The sequence below is a fragment of the Prionailurus viverrinus genome, chromosome F1 (genome assembly GCF_022837055.1).
Source record: "Prionailurus viverrinus isolate Anna chromosome F1, UM_Priviv_1.0, whole genome shotgun sequence".
Lineage (NCBI taxonomy): Eukaryota > Metazoa > Chordata > Mammalia > Carnivora > Felidae > Prionailurus > Prionailurus viverrinus.
The window spans coordinates 50,739,096-50,759,450 of NC_062577.1; the positions used below are offsets into that span (position 1 = coordinate 50,739,096).

The 20,355-nt window shown below is 36.2% G+C and overlaps 1 long non-coding RNA gene across 2 annotated transcripts in view; it reads right to left on the minus strand.

Annotated features, from left to right (window-relative positions):
• Positions 1-3,488: 3,488 nt before the first annotated feature.
• The window catches only part of LOC125155588 (uncharacterized), a 63,798-nt gene continuing 46,931 nt past the window's right edge, over positions 3,489-20,355 (minus strand). The window contains exons 4-5 of one of the 2 annotated variants that reach the window (XR_007148284.1): positions 4,537-4,617; positions 3,489-3,861 (exon numbers count right to left, since the gene is read on the minus strand). This is a non-coding gene — a long non-coding RNA (uncharacterized LOC125155588). Of the gene's footprint in view, positions 3,862-4,480; positions 4,618-20,355 lie in introns of both variants that reach the window. The other variant, XR_007148283.1, reaches the window with a different exon arrangement.

Consider the following 20,355-nt stretch of genomic DNA (forward strand, 5'->3'; position numbering starts at 1 on the left):
TCTTTCTCCCTCAAAATAAATAAACACTAATAATAATAATAATAAGCCTAATTTGTAACCATAGGGAAAGGAAGTCTATGTACTTGATTGAATGTACAGACATTCAAATAATGTGTACTATGAGTTGGATAGCAAGATAAACTGTTAGTGTTAACTGACAAAAGAAGAAAATACTATTATACACACACATGCCCACAAACATATTAAAAATAACAAAGTGGGGCACCTGGGTGGCTTAGTCAGTTAAGTGTCTGACTCTTGATTTTGGCTCAGGTTGCAATCTCATGGTTCCTGAGTTTGAGCCCTATGTCAGGTTCCATGCTGACAACATGGAGCCTGCTTGGAATTCCCTCTCTTCCTCTCTCCTCTCTTTCCCTGCTCATGCTCTCAATCTCTGTCAAAATAAATAAAACTTAAAAAAAATAAAAAAGTGACAAAAAGAAGTATAAGAAAATGTAAACTATAGATGTCTTCTTTGTAAGATGTCTGCCATTTCTCCTACATTTATGAATTATACACATTTTCAATGATATACACATATTATTACATAAACAGAGTAATAAATAACAATGGTAATAAAAAAGGGTCTCCCTCATAGAGCCCAGATGAGGGCATATGGGAAAAACCTGAGAATTGCTGTTACTGACAAACAATTGTTGGTCTTAGCATGTGCTCAACACGGTCCTTGAGATACCTATCATTACAATCATACTCTTGGGCTTCTGGGCTCCAAAAAATCATTGATAAAATGCAAATATATTATGTTGGTCCATTAGCACAGAAGCCATTATTTTCTGTGAAGTTATCAGGGCTGGTATCAGTGTCTAATTTGACTAATCTACATAGAGGAAGGCCCAGGAGAAACAAGAGTCTAGGAAAATGTGTTCTATAATGGATATGGGAGAAAAGAAATTTCTGATGCATGAGACTTGATTTAGGAAATCCACTTAAGAAACAATGTATCACATAAAGTCCTAGACACTATAGGTTGTTAGATGCACTATTACTTAATGTACCACTACAAAATTTAAAATTCTGCCAATTAAACCATGACACAATGTTACCCTACAACTTGAAATTTGTATACAGTTTACTCATTTTAAAACTATAGTGGACTTCCTTACACATCAATTTTTATTTGTGCATGTATAAAAAGGAAAATGGAAAGCAAAAGAAATTGGCTGGAATGTTTCTAACACTACTTTCTGAGTTCAACTCTTTTGAATAACTTTGCAACCCAGAGCCATTTATGTCTGTGTTTTTCACACAATATCATTAAATGAATTGGCAATGGAATTTTCTTCCAAGCTCTCCAAGTTTTGATGCTGTCACTTTCTTATACCAGAAGGTGTCAATGTGAGACATAGTGTATTTCTTGAAGTGGCTCTAAAAAGGTTTGTGGACTGAAACTCTTGAGTGTCACTGTCTAATCAGGAACCAAGTTCACACATATGATAACAACTAAACCATAGCTGTTGGCTAGCCAGGAGTGATTAGAAGTCCCCACACATGATAAAATAGATCCTAATTTCACAGAAATGAAATTGGTCTTAAAAATGCATTTCTGAATCTATGACTAATATAGCAAGGTATATTGTTGTAGGCTAGTAAAGAATATGTGGGTACTGGTAAGTGGGAGTAGGGGCAGGGGCCAGTTCTTCAGTGGGGGCAGGTTTGTAAAGGAAGACTGACATGGCCACTAGTGGTCTTAAATACTCATCTTTCCCGAGTAGGCATAGCTGGGAATGCTATTTCCATTTTACAGTAGTGGAAATATATAGTAAATAATGTTTCAAATATAGTAAATAATAGGCAGAACTAGAATCTAAGTCTCCTGATTTCTGGGATAATCTGTGTTACTCTGTCATATAAATAACCACTAAAAGAAACATAAAACTAATTCACATATACATGTATGTTAATTAGATACATACTCAATAAAAGGAATTTCTTATTAGATATACATTCACAATAAAAATTAAAAGGATAACAGAACAACAATATCTAACACAAGGGATATACAATTAATTAAACTTGATATTAATGTTTAAATATTTCATTAAAATATGTAAAACAGATGCTAACCATATCTCTTTTGGTTACCCTGAAGACACAGTTATTCAAAATGCAAAGCTGATGCATATATTTACCTACCTGAAAGATGTATTTTATCAGGACACTGTATAACTTCTCTCTTCTTCTTTCTTTCATCAGTTCCCTTTTTAATTTGATTCTTCTAGGTGTATTTCTTTCCTCTTATTTTTACTTCTCACTCTCCTCTGTTTCTGGCTTGGTTGAGGCTCTTTTTTCAGTCATTATGCCCACGCTTATGTTCTACTAATTAAGCTCAAGGCTGAAAACCTGGCTGACTCTTAAATTAGAGGCTAAGTTTGCTTTTGAGTTTTCTGTAGATGTTGTGTCTTCTGTGATCTTGATGTAATGATTTTCTGTTTGCATTTTAATCACTTGCCTGAATTTGGATTTTAACACATATACTTTTATCTCTACACAATCATTACTTTGTTTTCACTATCACTTACTACTCTTTGAATTTTCTCTTGCAATGTAATAAAATTAATGAAAATGCCTTACAAATACATTATACAATCAATCGTCTTACAGGTGTAAGTCTTATAGTATTCACCTTTTAATTTCAAGAAATGCAATATCATAAGGAAGCAGAAAGAGTATTAAATTGCTTTGTGGCTAACAAGAGAAACATAATAAGAACAGACTAAAACTTTAAAAATCGAACAGTGATGTTCTTTTCTTTGTTAACTCCATTGATCTACCCATTATGCTGCTCTTCTTCCAAGAAGTTGGGAGAAAAAGAACATTTGTGTAGCTATTTGGAAGATTAATAAAGCATAGCTTGTTATTCATAATCAGGGTCCTTGTTGGCTTCCAGATCTATTTCGATAGCTTGTGCAATTCAGCAACCATGAGTGATGCCAGCAGAATATTTAACAAAGAAGGTCATATTCAGAATACGCTATATTTTCCTACTTCCTGACAACATAAATTGGATTATCCTGAGCAATTAAATATTTGCACAAAAGGAAGACAAGAATTCCTTTGACAGGAAAGTTAAAGATTATGATAGCTTAAACCTGCAAAGGTGACATGTGTTATTTTTCTCTTGTCTGTAATTTGTTCGGGTGCTTTAATCAGGCAAGGGCATCTAAAATACATTGTAAATTGAAGGATTAGCAAAATGTACAAAAAACAGGATTGTGAACCCCCATGAAGATGAAAAGCAAAAATACATACCACTAGCATATAGAAAAAAAAAATGTAGTAAGAAGATGCAAATCATATATATTTTTCTTTCTTGAAATCCAAATTGTATGATTTCAACATGTTTTCTAATAAGACTTGAAATAAATGTAATTAATAAAATATAAATGAAGAGTCTGGTTTTAGAGACAGATATGCTTATTAAAAATGACCATTCTGAATCAATTTTCTGAAAATTTTATCATTTTTGTTCTCATGAATATACAAATTCTATAGATTTTAATGAAAAAACACACTCCATAAGACCCTACTAGAACACTGCCTTCATAGCTCATATACAAAAGTAAAATGTGGTTTGCTAAGAAATGCAGTAGTCAAGGTAATTAGATTTTTTTTTAACTCCAGGATACATTTCATCTTGAAATCTTCTCTCTGAATTAGTATTTGAGCCTCTGCTGAATATAAATTATCCTGCTAGTCCTTTTTACAGTATATCAATTTATTTTCAACACAGACGATTCTATCTGAACACAGACCTGCAAAGACTGGTGATGATTTCAAAGATGCTCTCCAGAAAGGCTTTGTTAAAAACTGGCATCTCTTCTTTAGAACACTTCAACTTCCCTAGTGATGAAAAATAACAATACAAAAAACAATTTGAGTGTTTCCTGGGTTTACTTATCTAATCAGTTAAAAATTTAAATATTATTTGTGAATACAGGCTCTCCAGTTTCTTTTTTGTACACATCTTAATTTCATCACCTTATCAATCTTGCTTAGCTCTTTTACCTCTCTTAGAATAACCTGTTAAGACATCAAGAGAGGCAAACATAAAGAATTCCACATTAAATACTAATTTAATACAGGTGCCTAGCTCAGTCAGTAGAGCATGCTACTCTTGATCTCAGGGTCTAAGAGTCAAGCCCCACATTGGGCATAGAACTTACTTAATAATAGCAAGAAAAAAATTAAGAAGCACAGCTCAATGTAAGCTCTCATTATTGACCTATATTTTGCATGAGGTACACCAAACTATTTGTCACTGTGATAATTATTATTTGATATCATTTTAAAATGTGTTTTAAAGAATGCAGTTATGTTATCACAAGATAAAAAATGGTCATTTGGAATGATACATTAATTTATTAAGAGGCATTCAAGTTTTCTGTCCCTTGGCTTCTGAAGAAGATCATTCTAACTCCTTTCAGGGTTCCACACCAGTGAAAAATATGGTGACGCTCACCTACTAAGCTAAGCACTAAATTGACTAGAGTCTCCCCCCATGATGCAGTTGCTCACGGATAAGGAGTATTTTCCTGGTGATCCATGATACTGCCCTATCTCTGCTCATCCATGTTCTGTCTGGTTCCAGCAGAAACACTGAAAAAAAATACAGGAAGTTAGCGACATATCCAGCCCTAAGGGGAAAGCTGGGGATGGGCTGCAAGAATTTGGATACCTTAATCCAACAAACTGACTGGTACAATTTTGACTCCACCATTAACAAGCTGCGTGACCTTAGGCAAGCTATACATCCTCTTTAAGCTTTAGTTTCCTTGCCTGCCAGATAGAGGAAATAGTAATAGCCACCTCATATGTCATTGTTCTTAGGACCAAATGAGATAATGCATCTTCTACAGAGGAAGCACTCAGTAAGTGTCAGTGTTTAACGTTAATGTTATTCCCCCACCCCCCACCCTGCCATGAGTCTTAGAACATTGAAATAATATTCTTTCATATTACATGTCCTTTGTGTACATGTTGCATTTATTGGAATATACTCTGATATAGTTAACTTTTTGAGTCAATAGGGTAGGTAACATTCCTTTGTTGCTCTTAAAGGAGGTATGTCTTCGCGCCAACAATAAGAAGAAACTAAGGGGAAAATAAGGAAAGGAAACCTCTACCCACTTCTGGATTCCCCCATTCGGATCTGGTCTTTGAAGACTCCCTAGTATGCTTCTAAGGGACAATGTCTAAACACATCCCCTGCCACATGGAGGCAATCAGGGAACCAGGGAGAAAGCTGAAAATGGACAAATTAATTTTAAACCAGATTATTTACGTTTCTATTGTTCTCTGCATTATTATTTCCAATGCTCCCTAATCTTAATAAAACAATATGTAATTATTCTAAACAGAGCTAGGCTATGCCATGAATAACCAAGTAAACCAATGAGAGATCCCAAATGTGGAGGAGAAACATTGAAGTTAAGAGTAAAGCAAAATCCAGCCACCCCTCCTAAAAGAAGTCACTTTGTCCATTGCCAAACTTAAGAGTCTGGGATTTGATTTTATAAAAGTTTTCAATACATTTGGAGTAAATATGTAAAGCCTAAGAGATGCCCACAGGCTGTACTCTGATCTAACTGGTGGTCAGAAGGAAACCCTAGCTTTAGGTTCTAATGATCCCCTGATGTGTGGAAAAATTCTAGTTCATCAACTCTATCAAGGCTCTGAGGAGTGTCTTCTAACATCCTGATAAGGGCATTCTCTCATCAGTCGCACTGGAGACATAAACAATACCTGATGAGCAAGAGAAGACCCCACTGCAGTAGAAATATCCCAAAGCATTTTTGAACATTGTATTATGTCTAACCCACACGTTAAAGGATTTTTACTAACACATTGAAAGAAAATTTGTATAAAGCATAGAAAACACAAAAATATGGAATCTAAGATTTTAACTTCATGTTACATTTTAAATGTATCAGATTTAGCAATTGAACTGTGGCTCTCCCAATTTGTAAACAACACATCTCTTTCTTTATCAGAAGAGGTATCACATGAGAATGGAGGAAATATTTTCTCAAATACTTGAATCACAGCTTTCATTTAAAGATGCCATCAACGATATTTCCATTTCACCCTCCTTTCTTAAAACACACTTAAATGGATATAAGAATTGAACAACATAACAAAATTCCATCTTCAGTGAAGCAGAAGCAGAAGCAGAGCCCCAAACAAGAATGTCAATAAACAAATCTTGGAAACCTGTGTTCTAAGAGATGAGTATACATTCTATGTGCCAAAACATGGCATGAATGTGCATCAAATCAGTATAGTCTTAAAAGTCCTATCCAGTCATCCTTCAATTAGGACAGAAAACAGGACAAAACTAGAAAGAGGAGGATGATCAATGGGAGAAAGAGAAAATGTTCTTGATAAAAGCTAAATTCAGTATAACAAAAAGATAGAGCAAGAAAAGCTAAAGAAACAAATCTTGCTGACATGAAATTTCTGGCTAAAGTCGACCACCAGGCTGAGGGTTGAAGAACTGAGGAATTGTGACTTTGCAAAACTCCATAATACGGAGTTATTAGCCATGGAGACTTCATGAACATCCAAACCAATAGAGGACTTATCCCCGGGGCGGGGAAATGTATATAAAAGATCTTCTGGCCCCACTCAGATTTGTAGCCAAGTATAACCTTTGAAATAAACTGGTGAGGGTGCCTGGGTGGCTCAGTTGATTAAGCATCAGACTTCAGCTCAGGTCATGATCTCAAGGTTCGTGGGTTCGAGCTCTGCTGTCAGTGCAGAGCCTGCTTCAGACCCTCTTTATTCCTCTCTCTCTCTCTCTCTGCCCCTCCTCTACCCATGCTCTATCTCTCTTTCTCTCTCTCTCAAAATAAATAAGTAAACATAAAAAATATATATGAAATGAACTTCTGGCCTTATCTACCCTTCCCCTAACACACACACACACACACACACACACACACACACACACACACACACAATTCTTGAGCAAATAGCCAACCCCACTCAAATATAAGACATAACCTGAAAGAAAAGAACATAAGAAAATTTCTAAATGAAAGGAATAAACTTAAGCAAAATAAGTTTAACAACAAATATAACAAAAGAAATTGCTCAAGGACACTATAAAAATGATCAAGCATCGTCACAAAAAATAAAGACAACATTTCTATGAAGAGAGAGAGCTCAAAAGAGAGGAACAATGGCTGTAAAACAAAAGGAGGGAATTAAAAATGAGCCAGCAGAGCTCAGCATGAAGTTGGAGAAAATAATAAAAAATATTAAAGAGATGAAAGTCATTAGAGTATTATGTATAAAATAAACAGTATAAAAATATGGGAAATGATGGCAAGATTGGAGAAATCACACAAATGAGATGCAAAAGGGCAAAGATATAAAAATGATTATAGAGAAGATCTTAGTAAGTTAGAAAAACGAAGAGCAAACATCAGCAAAATTCAGGATCCTGAGAAGAAAAACAGAACACAAATGAAATTTAAAGAGAAATGTTCAAAGACATAATAAATTCTGGATCCTGCAGCTGCTAACTCTCCATGTGAATGTGCGATCCAAAGGTTTTTTTTTTTTTTAACTAAAGACATATTTTAATGACCAAGTAGTAAAAAAAACCAAAAACCAAAAAACAAAAAACAAATAACAAATAACAAGATACTTAGGGGATCAAGATAAGACATAGCAAACATTAAAATCTCCTGCACTAAAATATAACCGTTATACAAATATACTTAAAAATTGCAACAAAGACACACACCAGTAACTCACAAAAAATAAATAAATGTTAGTTCCAAGTGCAGTCTATGTAACAACCAGAAACTGCTTGGCAGGCTAACAGGTATTTGCACACTCATATTCATAGCAGTGTTATTTTCAATAGCCAAAAGCTGGAAGCAGCCAAAATAGCCATTGACCAATTAGTGGATTAAAAACTATGTAAATACAATGGGTAATTTTTCAGCCTTAAAAAGAAAATTTTGACACATGCCACAACACAGTTGAAACTTGAAAACTATGCTAAGTGAATAAGCCAGTCACAAAAGGGCAAATACTTTATGATTCTACTTACATGAACCTAAAATGGCCAAATTCATAGAAACAGAAGGCAGAATGAAGGTTGCCAGTGGTTGGTGTAAGGGGAAGTGGGGAGTCTTGTTTAATGGATACAGAGTTTCAGTTTTTCAAGATAAAAAAAGCTCCAGCGATTGTTGCACAATATGAATGTATTTAATGCTACTGGGCTGTACACTTAAACGTGATCAAAATGGTAAATTTTGTGTTATGTGCATTGATACTTAATAAAAGTGTTATTAAGTCATGAAAAAAACATATATGAATCTTAAATGCATATTTCTCAGTGAAAGAAGCCAGCTACATACTCTATTTTCATTATATGAACTCTGGGGAAAGAAAACCTACGGAGATGATAAAATATCAGTGGTTGCCAGGAGACTGAGTGAAGGGGAGAGAGGTTGAATAGGTGAAGTACAGCAGATACCTTATTTTATTTTATTTTACTTTTTATCTTATTTTATTATTTTAGTTTAAGATTATTTATGTATTTTGAGAGGGAGAGAGCAGGGGAGGAGCAAAGAGAGAGGGAGAGAGAGAATCCCAAGCAGGCTCCCCACTGTCGGCACAGAGCCTAATGCAAGGCTCAGTCTCAAGAACCATGAGATCATGAACTGAGCCAAAAAGCATGAGTCAAATGCTGAAACCATTGTGTATGATACCGGACGTGCCACAGGAAGTTCTTCCCACGGGGAAGTTTTCCTTTCACTTGTGTTTTTCAGAACTTCTCCTGAGTGGGGCTTCAATGGAGGAGTCATCCACTTTTAGTTCAAGCCAGAATATCATGCAGATGCATCTGTAAGTCAGGCCTAAGTTTTTTTCTTCTTCTGTTAATTACTCATAGGTAACTCCCCATTTGATCAAAACCATGAGTTAAGGAAGAACCCACAACAGTGGGAGCAGCTATGATGGAAGTCTAAGCTACCTACCAGTGCTATTTACTCATTCCTTCCGATCCTGCTCAGTCCTAGTCTTTTACGTACCATTTCCATTTTACAGGAGAATGCTGCTGTGCACATCCAATTTTATGGTTGGCTAGACTAGATAATACTCAGTTTATAGTGGGCAATTGGGGGTGCATAGTCACTTTGTGTTCCAGTAGCAAAACAAGAGCTGATTTTCCATGAACAAAATGTGTTGTGAGAATAGGATACAGCCTTCCTAAAAATCACTAGGAGTCTGGCTCTTAGGCTAATGTAGAAGCTTGCTATTTAGCATCTACCACAGACTTTTGGGACTTCTGACTCATAATGCCTAAGTGTCTGAGTAGCTTGTATGGCACCCTGTGTCTCATGCAGGCCCATTTCTTGCTCCAAGACATATAAAAACTAGCAGCCTTTGGAATGCACAGAAAATAGGGTAGAGTCATACAACAAATGATACATGTATCACATCTAAAATCCACAGATGCCCATTAGCTATTGTATCTCTTTTTTGTGTGGTGGATGATTGAAAGGACACGAAATTATCTTTCACTTTGGAAGGACATCTCAACATGCCACAGACTATTGGACCTTTAGAAACTTCACAATTGTGGCACGACCCTAGATTTTCCTTGAGATTATATTTCAACCTCTTGCACACATGTCTTAGTAAAGTATGTAGGATGTTTGTACTTTCCTGCTCATCAGCTCCAGTTGGCATAATACCATAAATGTAATGAACCACTGTGATGTTCTATTAAATATCAAGATGATCAAGATAGCACTTAACCATAGTAAGAAAAAAGCCAGAGAACTGACATAGCCTTAAAGCAAGTCAATAAAAGAAGACATGTCTCTATAATATGAAGGCTAAATGCTTCTGTTTTCCTTTTATGACAGATGAGAGGGAAAGACAAAGGATTTAGGATGAATACATCAGGTGTCAGAACTGATGTTGATTGGCTCCAGTAAAGACATCACATCTCTAACCACAAACACTGGCATTACCACCTGATTAAGTCATTTTAAGATACAGTCATTCTCTTTGACTCATGGTTTATGCACAGACCAAAGTGGCAAGATTAATGGATATGAGATTGGAAACACCAGTCGTGTACAATCTCATCAATCCCTCCTGGGATGTGGTATTTATTTTGTCAGGAGCAGAGACAGTTCCAGGAGCATCCACTTAGCAATTCATATTATAATACTCACTCACTCCATACATAAAAGAAATGATATGAATATTTTCCTAGAAAGGAAGTACATCTTTTCCCACACAAAAAAACTCTGGACCTAGAGAACAATCAGAGACTGAAAGAACAGTCCTACTGGAGGCACAGTAAGGATAAACCAGAAACGAAAAAAAAAAGATGTGGGAATGAGGACAAATGCAATAGAAATGAAAGTGAAACTTCTCTGAGTATACTTTTTTTATGCCTTTCAAAATTTTAAGCCATGTATATATTCTACACTTTAAAAAGTAAATGAAAGAGAAAAAAATAGAAAATTGAATTCAGAGAGAAAGAAATTAAACTAATTCTACACCAAAATAAGATTATAAGAACAGAAAAAAAAAACTTTAAATCAAGTAACTTATGAACAAATACTCTGAAGCATTCTAAAGATAAATGGAAATGCCAAAAAAGAAACATCTTGAACTTAGTAGTTTTGGGGGAGTGGGGGTGGTATTTGTGTAACAACTCTAAAATTATTATATTGGTAAAGTAGGATAAAGTATATATATTGTTTTAAAAAAAATTTAACGTTTATTTATTTTTGAGACAGAGAGAGACAGAGCATGAACAGGGGAGGGTCAGAGAGAGAGGGAGACACAGAATCTGAAACAGGCTCCAGGCTCTGAACCAACAGCACAGAGCCTGACGCGGGGCTTGAACTCACAAACCGCGAGATCATGACCTGAGCTGAAGTCGGACACTTAACCGACTGAGCCACCCAGGTGCCCCTATATATTGTTTTAAAAGCACCTTTCTCCTTAGAAAAGAGACACAAATACACAAATGTGGAATGGCTTAGGTGATAAAGAAACCTATATAGTTGAATTTGAATTAGAGGTATCAGTGTAGGATGATGATTAATAATAACAACAATGATAAAAATAACAATAATTTTCTAGCTCTATTTGCTAAAAGGGCACAGAACCAATGTTACCTGAACAGCAATGATCATATGTAGGATTCAGAACTAGGTTTCTAAATACAATTCGCCTCCCAAAATTTTACTAAGGATTCACAAATAGACCTGGTAGTATTACACATTTCAGCATTAATATTGGATGATAACATTAAATTCATTGGGATAATTCAATTTTCTAATTTTAAATACCATGTTGGATATTGTCCACTGGTGATTAGAATTCATTGTTATTTATCTCTATTCTCTCTTTGTATTGCAAGGACTGGGACCTTGGGATATATATTTCTAAATTCCCATGGTGCAAGAATTCTGAAGATAATTGACTTTTTTCCAGGGAGGTTGACTGTAATGAGTTTTGAATGGAGGAGAGGGCATTTCTTGTCTTGTAGCAGTTGAAGCATAGGCTTTAGCAGAGGTAAACTTTCAGTGGACAGCTGAGCTCTGCATTCTGTGACTCCATTAGATTTGGGACTATGGGGTAGCTGTGATGTTGGGTACCACTAACAAATTTCTGTTGCAGTTCAGGTATGACATGAAAACCTACTTGTAACAACCCCCCTTCCTGCCAACTTCTTTATGCCAAACCTCCCAATGTATTTAGGTAGGTACCACTTCCATTTATTAAATACCTTTCCAATTGAAAAATCTAGAGGAGTTTATGTATTCTTACACAGAAATCTAACTGATATAAAAAATTTGCAATTATTTTTATTATTCTTTGGAGAATACTTTAAGACATTCAGAAGCTATTCATGTAATTGTAATTGTAATTGTAATTATCTGAAATTTTTTTCTGACCTAATCTTGCAAGTTCATAATAATAAGTGTATTTCCTCTAAAGAAAGAATCACTGTTTATATTCATACAAACATCAGTTATCATAATCGAAAGTACCCACTCAAATGTTTCAAAGATCATGCTCATATTAGAAGGTAGTTTTGGGGCACCTGGGTGGCTCAGTCTGTTAAGTGTCTGAGTGTTGATTTCGGCTCAGGTCATGATCTCACAGTTTGTGAGTTAGAGCCTCGTGTCTGGCTCCACAGATGGTGTAGAGCCTTCCTGGGATTCTCTCTCTCTATGCCCCTCCCCTGATTTTGCTCTGTCTCTCTCAAAGTAAATAAATGAAACTTAAAAACAAAAAAAAGACGGTAGTTTTAAAAATATTCCATGGTCTGGGTACATCAAATTCTAGATAATTCCTTTTGTAAACAACAAACACCACATCATGTGGTGTCTCCGTTCTCCTCCAGCTGCTGCTCCTCACAGAATCTTGTCCTATGGTGCTATTACTGCAATTTGTACCACTGCAACCACCACATGAATACCTTCTCTAATATTTCTGAATGCTGGCAGTATCTTGAATGTATCAACTTCTTTGAAATCCGTACTCACATGTGTCTTACACACATTCACTCTACTGATCTTTGAGGAATGAGGGCTTCCCCATCTTTGCAATCTTGGCATACAAGGCAATGTACAAAGTAAGACTTTTATAAATGCGCTTGATTCATCGAGTCATTACGTGCCGTTTCCTCCACCTGGAAATCTATCCTTCCCTTCTTCCATTGACTAACTTATTTGTCCTCTGCAATTCAGCCTAGATAGCAGGCCCTTCGGGTTCCTCCTCAGCCTCCTGCCAGCCATGGTATTACCTGTTCCCATAGTTCCTGCCCTTGCTTCTATGAAACCACTTCACACACTTCTCTGTTTTCCTGCAGAAGCCCTGATGTCCTTAAGGTCAAAGGAGGAGTCAAAGGTCATTATTTATCTGTCCTAATTCAGGGTAGAGAAAAACCTGTTTCCTTTAAATACCCTAAAAATTACTTAAAAACAATCTAGTAGGCAGAGTAGAATAGATGAAGGAAAATACATTTGGCCATGAATTAATAATTGTTAAAGGGGGTGATGGGTACATATGAGTTCACTACACTTTTTTCTGTGTGTGCATCTGTTGTTTGAAGTTTTCCATGGCAAAAATTTCAGCGTTCACCACGAACAAGTCAAGGAGTGATTAAGGAGTGTGCTGTAATCTAGCCCCCTCAGCTCCAGTATCTGCTACTTGGTCTCTGAACTGCTATGGGGCTGCCTGCTATTCCAGCTCATGCTCCAAGTGGTAGCTGGGCTGCTGATGCTTGCCTAAGATATGCATGCTAACGACATGGTGAGACACGCATGCTAAGGCTGTTGAGTCCTGGTGTCCTTGTATCCTGGTGTTGGAGATGATAATGACCGGGCCAAAGACTAAGGATACCATCTCTACAGATCCTTAAACAACCTCTTTTTAAATAATGTTAGCACTCGTGATTGACTCCTGGTCCTACAGATGTCCAAGTGACATTTCAGCCAAATAGCTTTCTTTGAGTTTTACTTACTCTCTTATGGCAACCACCCCCCTCCCCCGCCCCCCCCCCCCCCAGAGGAGAATCGAGGTTTCTCCTAGGACACACGAGATGATGGTGACTGGGTTAAGGAATTATCTGATGTAGAGGTGTGCAACCATATTCAGAATAACACTGCCATTTCCTCTCTGACACTCATTTTTCTTTGCACCCAACTTGTGCTCATCTGACCTGCATACCTCCTATAAGTTGACCCTATGATTGGAAAATATACTTTTTAAAATTTCTATTTCTTCACTAACTAAAAATTATGTATAACACTGTCCCAGAAACTATGCATGTTATTTAAAAATTCAAGTATATAATATTTAAAGGGAAGTGTGTTTTAGTGCATTATAATGTAAAAGACTGTTATTCCAGACTGTTATTCCAATACGGTATTTAGTCGGACTCTATCACAAATCATCTGGAAAAGCCTATAGGGAAGAACTGGGATAATTACTATAAATCACATTTGTTGTGCTAGGTTTTACTGGGGCTTAAACTAATCACTCATTGGAAGTTTGTACCTTTGGAAGGATCACTAACTTATTCAGGCCACCTATGTACTATTTGCTGCTTTTATTACTCCCTGGTCCCTAAAGCTAAACAGGTAATAACAAATCAAGAGAGGGTTTCATTTATGCTCATCTGCTATAAATGATTTTACTTTTGATTCTCTGCCATTACCTCAGGTAAACACAGAATCCAAATGTGATAATGCTTAGATTTGTTTTCTAGATTTTTGAAATGAATTTTAATTTTGATTTGTTCAAACCTGTCCAATGTAACTCAACATTTGTACCCAAGCTTAGATAACTTTAGAAAGGGATTTTTCCTTTTTTAATGAGTGAAAATTACATAGAGCTAGCAAAAGTAGATTTGCTTTTTCCTTTGTGGCTTCATCGTATGTGGCTATTGAGTTCTTGAAATGTAACTAGTGCAACTAAGGAACTAAACTTCTCATTTTATTTAATTTTAATTGAAATAACCATGTGGCTAGTGGTTACCATATTGGACAGAACAAGAATAGAACCTAAAAGAGCACACCTTCCCACGGTGATAAAAGCAGTTCTAAAAGCCCAGCTATGCTGCAAACTTGCTGTATGGCCCTAGAATGAGGATTTCATGATCCAAATAAGAACAAGGTTGTGCCACAACGGGGATCCCTAAGTGTTATGTTTTCAATCTTCTTGTAGCTGTGGCAGTCCACACTTTTCCCTTGTTTTCTAGTCTCTTTATTGGTCTTGGGATCCTCACTAGAAAATGTATATGGTTTATGAGGACATAGCATCCACTGAATGGCTTATTGTCCATGGCAGCTTCCACATCTACTTGTATTCCAATGGGTAGAGCAACTGACTAGTACTTGGTATCATTGCCTTTTCAAAAACAAATAATGGAAAGCTAATACATAAAATTCAGACCTTTTAAAGAAAATCACTTCTGCTTTTTTATCAAGAGAAAAACATGGGCTTCGTCATTGTCTTGATGTAATGACATAGATTGGTCCACTGAATACTCAGCAATGTAGATTTTTGTTTTGGTTTGTTTATTTTTTGGTTTGTTTTTTTTGGGGGTGTGTGTTTTGTTTGTTTCTTTCTTTAGTAATAGCATGGTAAATTCTGACTGTTAACAAGAGTGGGGGATTTGCTAACTTCAGGCAACAACCTTTCATTAAAGCTGTCCTCACCATAATTGTCATGAAATGCTACTATTATCACTTCATGGTTGGGCCAGCTGTTGTTGAGACAATACAGATTTTTCAAGTACATCAAACATGTGAAGCACAACTGAGATCCAAGGGCAAACGATATTAGAAAAGCAATTGTGCTGTACAAATTGTAGTGCTCTATCAAGGGTATATATTTATTTTATAGCTGTTCACATGTTTCTTAGACCTTTTAAATTTGATAGCTACTTACACACTGGGACAGTCTAGGGATATTAAGTATTTTTATATTTAAAAGTCCCCAAATGTTTACATCATAAACATTGTGCAATACAATAGTTATAATCATAAAATTAATTCGGTAATTAAATAGTCAAGTTTAACACAGTCATGTCAAGCACAAATTATAAATGTTCTCGTTAGCCTTCTAAATTGGTACTTCATTAAACAGCATGGAAAATCTGGGCAAACTAACATTGCAACGGAAAGCCAATAGAAATTTCTGACCTTTCCCTCCTTCTATTCTTGACGTGGCCAGTTCAATCAATACGCCCCTTTTAAGACACCCTGGTGTTTAAAGGGAAAAGAATGTAAAGAAAACTTGAGGGAAATAATCGGAGAATTACTGAAGTGGAGCCATTAGGTTTGCAGCTTCTAAGTATTTGCAACCAGATTTTATTTTATTTTTCTCAGTAATTGTGTTTCCTGATTAATTTTTTTTTCTTCGTCAGACATACACACTGAATTAGTAGAGCCAGTGTTCAGCACCTGATGTTTTTTAAGTGTGAGTTTATCTTCCTTTTCATTGTTAAACATCCTGAATGTGCCAGGCACGCCTGCCTTCTCTTTCCCTTACTAACTCATCCCCATTGAAGTCTTTGTTCTTATTCCTTGGCGATGTGCTACTTCTCAGAGGTCACCTCTTACCCAATATAAGGGATAAATTACATCAATCTGTTTTTTCCCTAACCTCTATTTAAAACTTAATCACTCTCTCCATCTTAAATATCTTCTTACAGTGTTTGTGATGCTAGACCATCCAGGGTCATTTTGTAATCTCTCTAATATAACAAGAATAATGACTTGCAGATGGGTAACTGCGCACTTTATTTCTTTTAAAGTCCTCGTTTCCTAAGGCTTTCTCTAAGGGAAGATGAGGGCAAATCTTACTAAAAGACACACACCTTTGGTCAGCTTTGGGTTAGCTTTAGGGTACGAGGAAAGGTATTATTTCTGGACTTCTTCAGCAAGATGATAGTCGTAAGACTCTGGCTTTTGTAAGAGAAAGGATTTGTTAGTGCATGAGCTCTTGTTTCAGGTAACAAACACTTGGACTGGATGAGGAGATCACTTGTGTAAGGTGAGTAGATGGGTCTCAGCAGAATGAGTCCGAAGGAGGTAGTTTGAAGAGGGAAGGAAACAAAGGGGAGATATACCTGGAGACAGCATCACCTAGTGGCTTGAATGAGCATTGAATCTGAGCTTCAATAGTTATCCTGCCCATGACCTTAGGCAAATTATTGTGAACTTGGTTTCCTCATTTTCAGCCTTATTATTATCTGATGATGATGGTGCTTGATGATAATAACTACCTTTTAAAATCATTTTCTCATAAGGTGGTTGTCAAGATTAAATGCTAAAGTAATCTAAAACAAAGCACTGAAAACCACGTTTGGTACACAGTAAATGCTTTGTTAGTGTTTGTTGAATACATTTGTGTCTACATGTCTCTGTTTTCTGCGCGTGACTCCTGGAGAAGGAAGGTCTTAAATAAGTTGCTTCCTACCTAAGACTCCGGGCAACTGCTTCAGAGGCTGCTCTCACACCAACCTGAATCTGCAGGCTGCCACTTCAGAGGAATCTTGGCATTACAGCATGGTAGTCAGGGGTGGGGTGGGGTGGGGACAGAGTTTGGTTTATTCTCTTGAGGTGACTTTAGTCCCAGATATGGACGGCACCTTGGGGCGGGGGGACATACACTAAAAGAAGGGAACATAGAATGAACTGAGGTACGGACTGGGGAGCTGGCTCCAGCAGGGTCACCACCATGAAGGTAAAGTATCTCCTATCAAAGATCACAACCCAACTTCAGAGGGTCCACACAGCCAGCAAGAGCCAAGGAGGGCAGCAAGAAAGATGACTAGCTGGGTCCTGACTCTTCCAAGAGAGAGAACAGGTCATAAGTTACATTAGCACTAGGTTAATGTAGAGGGTAAAACAGAGTGCTCAGAACTAGGGACTCTTACATATACACGGGGCATCAGTACCAGAGGAAGAACAAGGGAAGTTAGTGATCATACCGCATATTGAATGCCGAAAGCTCCAGCCTTACTTTCCTATTAGGTTGTCAGAATCCTGAATGCAAAATCATCCAGGCAGAAACTGAAAAACATTTTCTTGGGCCAAGAAACCAGGCCAAGATTAAACTGAATATATTGACATTGGTCATTACCTGAAAAAAATAATAATAACCTATTCAGAATACTCCATAAGATCTCATTGAAAACAGCCCCAACCACACACATACATCCATATCACATGACATATCCAGTCAGCTTCTTACATATTCTTAAACATGAAAAGGCAACAAAATATTATCAAACACCTTAACAAAACATGTCACATGTAAATTATCCCAAACAAGTAAACAAAAACCATAATGCATCTTAGAAAGAAAAAACATTATCTTCAAAAGGAAGAACATTATTATTAGCACTATCAGTGAGATAAGAGATGATAGTTTATGCATGGTACAGGACTGTGTGGTATAAAGAAACAAAAACATCAAGAGAATAAGAAAAGGCCTTTTGAATTTAAAAACATTATAGTCTAATTAAAATTCTTCTACTAGATTAGGAAGTTAAAACCGAGGAGATCTCCAAGAAAGAAAAGCAAAAAATCAAAGAGGTAGAAGAAAAAAAGGGAACAGTAGAGCACCGCAAAAAAGTTCTAGAAAGACAGGGGAAAACAAAGGGAATGAAACTTGTGCAGAACTGATGGAACAGTAGTTGCCAGATTGAATCCCTACAACAATGGATGAAAATAGACCTATATATTGTGGTTTCTTAACACTGGGAGTAAAAAGAGAATCTACTAGTTGTAGAGAGGGAGAAAGAAACCACAGAGATCATATATGTGGTATCAAGAATCAGAATGGCTTTAATTGTTTCATCAGAATCAAGAAGATAATGGAGCTTCAAATTATGAAGAAAATTCTATACCCAAAAAAAAGGCAGTAGTCAAATAATACTTTTAAACCTTCATGGTCTTAAAAATTTTATCTCCCACGTACCTTTTCTTAAAAAGACATTGAGGAAATATTACACTTGAACTGAAACACAAACCAAGAAAGAGGAAGACATGAGCTACAAGGCAAGAGTCAACAAAAAGGATATAGCAATGGATTTCCAGAGAGGATGGGGAAGGAAGTGCCCAAAAGGAGTAGATGCACAGCAATGACATAGGGCGATGGGTCCAGATTGGAACACTGTGCCTCAAGAAACAGAGCTGAGGAGGGTTCTTATCACCAATATCCCCATTGCCACTCTGGCCACCATCTTTTTAGCCTCAGAACAGAATGCCCAAATGAACTTTACTCATAATCATATCTACACCTGTATCAATTTGACCTTTTGTCAAAATTCTTCTTTTTTTATGTTTCTCCTTCCTGGATCAGCTGACGACCCCCCATTTCTCCTTCAAAGCAAGGAGTTTTCTTTGATCTATATTTAAGAGCAGGAAGTAGACCACGGGAGCTTAGAAGCAGGGAATTCCATATCACCCCACAATTTCTAGTCATATTCTAGGCCTGTCAGCTCACTCAATTTTACCAAGTTTTTTGTTTCTTAGGATTGTTTCGTGTCCTTACCCACTGACTTCCTCAAACTCTCAAAGAGGCTGAAGTCAAACTATGATCCAGAGGCTCTGTTTAGCTTAACTTCTTTTGGATCCTTCTTCTAACATTGGTGATATTGTTATTCCCTTTTGCAACCAGGTTTGTCTTTGCTACATGTTTTTCAAAATTAAACACTGCATTATTTAAAGATATGTACATAGGTAGAAACACTACAAAGGAAAGAAAAAGATGGGAATATTTTGGACAAGAGCACATGAATGCTCCTGAGATACTGCAATGATTGATTCTTAACCCAAGTACAAAAGATGTTGAGTGTATTACCACTTTTACTACTACTATTAATTTGTAAACTGCGTGCATACAGTGCACTACATACCAAAAAACGAACATTAATAACAACAATAAAAAAATAAGAGCAAAAAGGAAGAAAGGAAGAAAAGAAGGGAGGGAGGGAGGAAGGGAGGAGGAAAAGAGGGAGGAAGGAAGAAAAAAAAAGGATTAATGGCACTATAAACATCATCATTCATTCTTTCCATTTTTTAATGTATACATATTCACTACGGATTATTTACAAATAGATTTTTTTTATCAATCTCTGTAGTTTCTTTCTTATATAAATTCCAATTTTCCATTGATTCAACATCCTTCCAGCCTCTTGGAAATTTTACCCTGCTATATTTTAGCTCCATTATTGAAACTTACATCAACCTGACTGAATGCAGAGTAAAGGCATCTTTTAAGATTTTGGTGAAGAACATACTACACAATTTGCTTTACAGTTTTATGTTTTCAAGGATGTGGATATATGGAGAAGGTTTAATAACTAGGGTTTCCATGTACATGAATTTGATGTATCTACACATTTAATTTTAAAATATTTTGAACAGAGTATTTTATACTTGTTTCTGAGAGAGAAAGTGAGAACTCTGGCCAGAGCCAGATTTACCACTATATATATGTATACTGGATGCTTATAATTGATCTCTATTAAAAGTAGTAAAAATTTAGAACTACATAGTGTTACTTAAGTTTTGTCCACAACATTAAAATATATCTCCTAAATGTCCTTAAACGCAATGTATCAGTAACTTCATTAGATTAAACATTTCATTTTTTTAAGTGTCAATGTCTATGGAAATGAATCATTAACAGTTCAGTATAAATTTTTACAATCAGTTTATGTTCCTTCTAACATAAAGGCAGCAGAATTGTGGGCAGATCGTATCATCATCATTGTTTAATTTTAACTGACACCCTAATATGTTCCATAGATTGTGCTAAGCT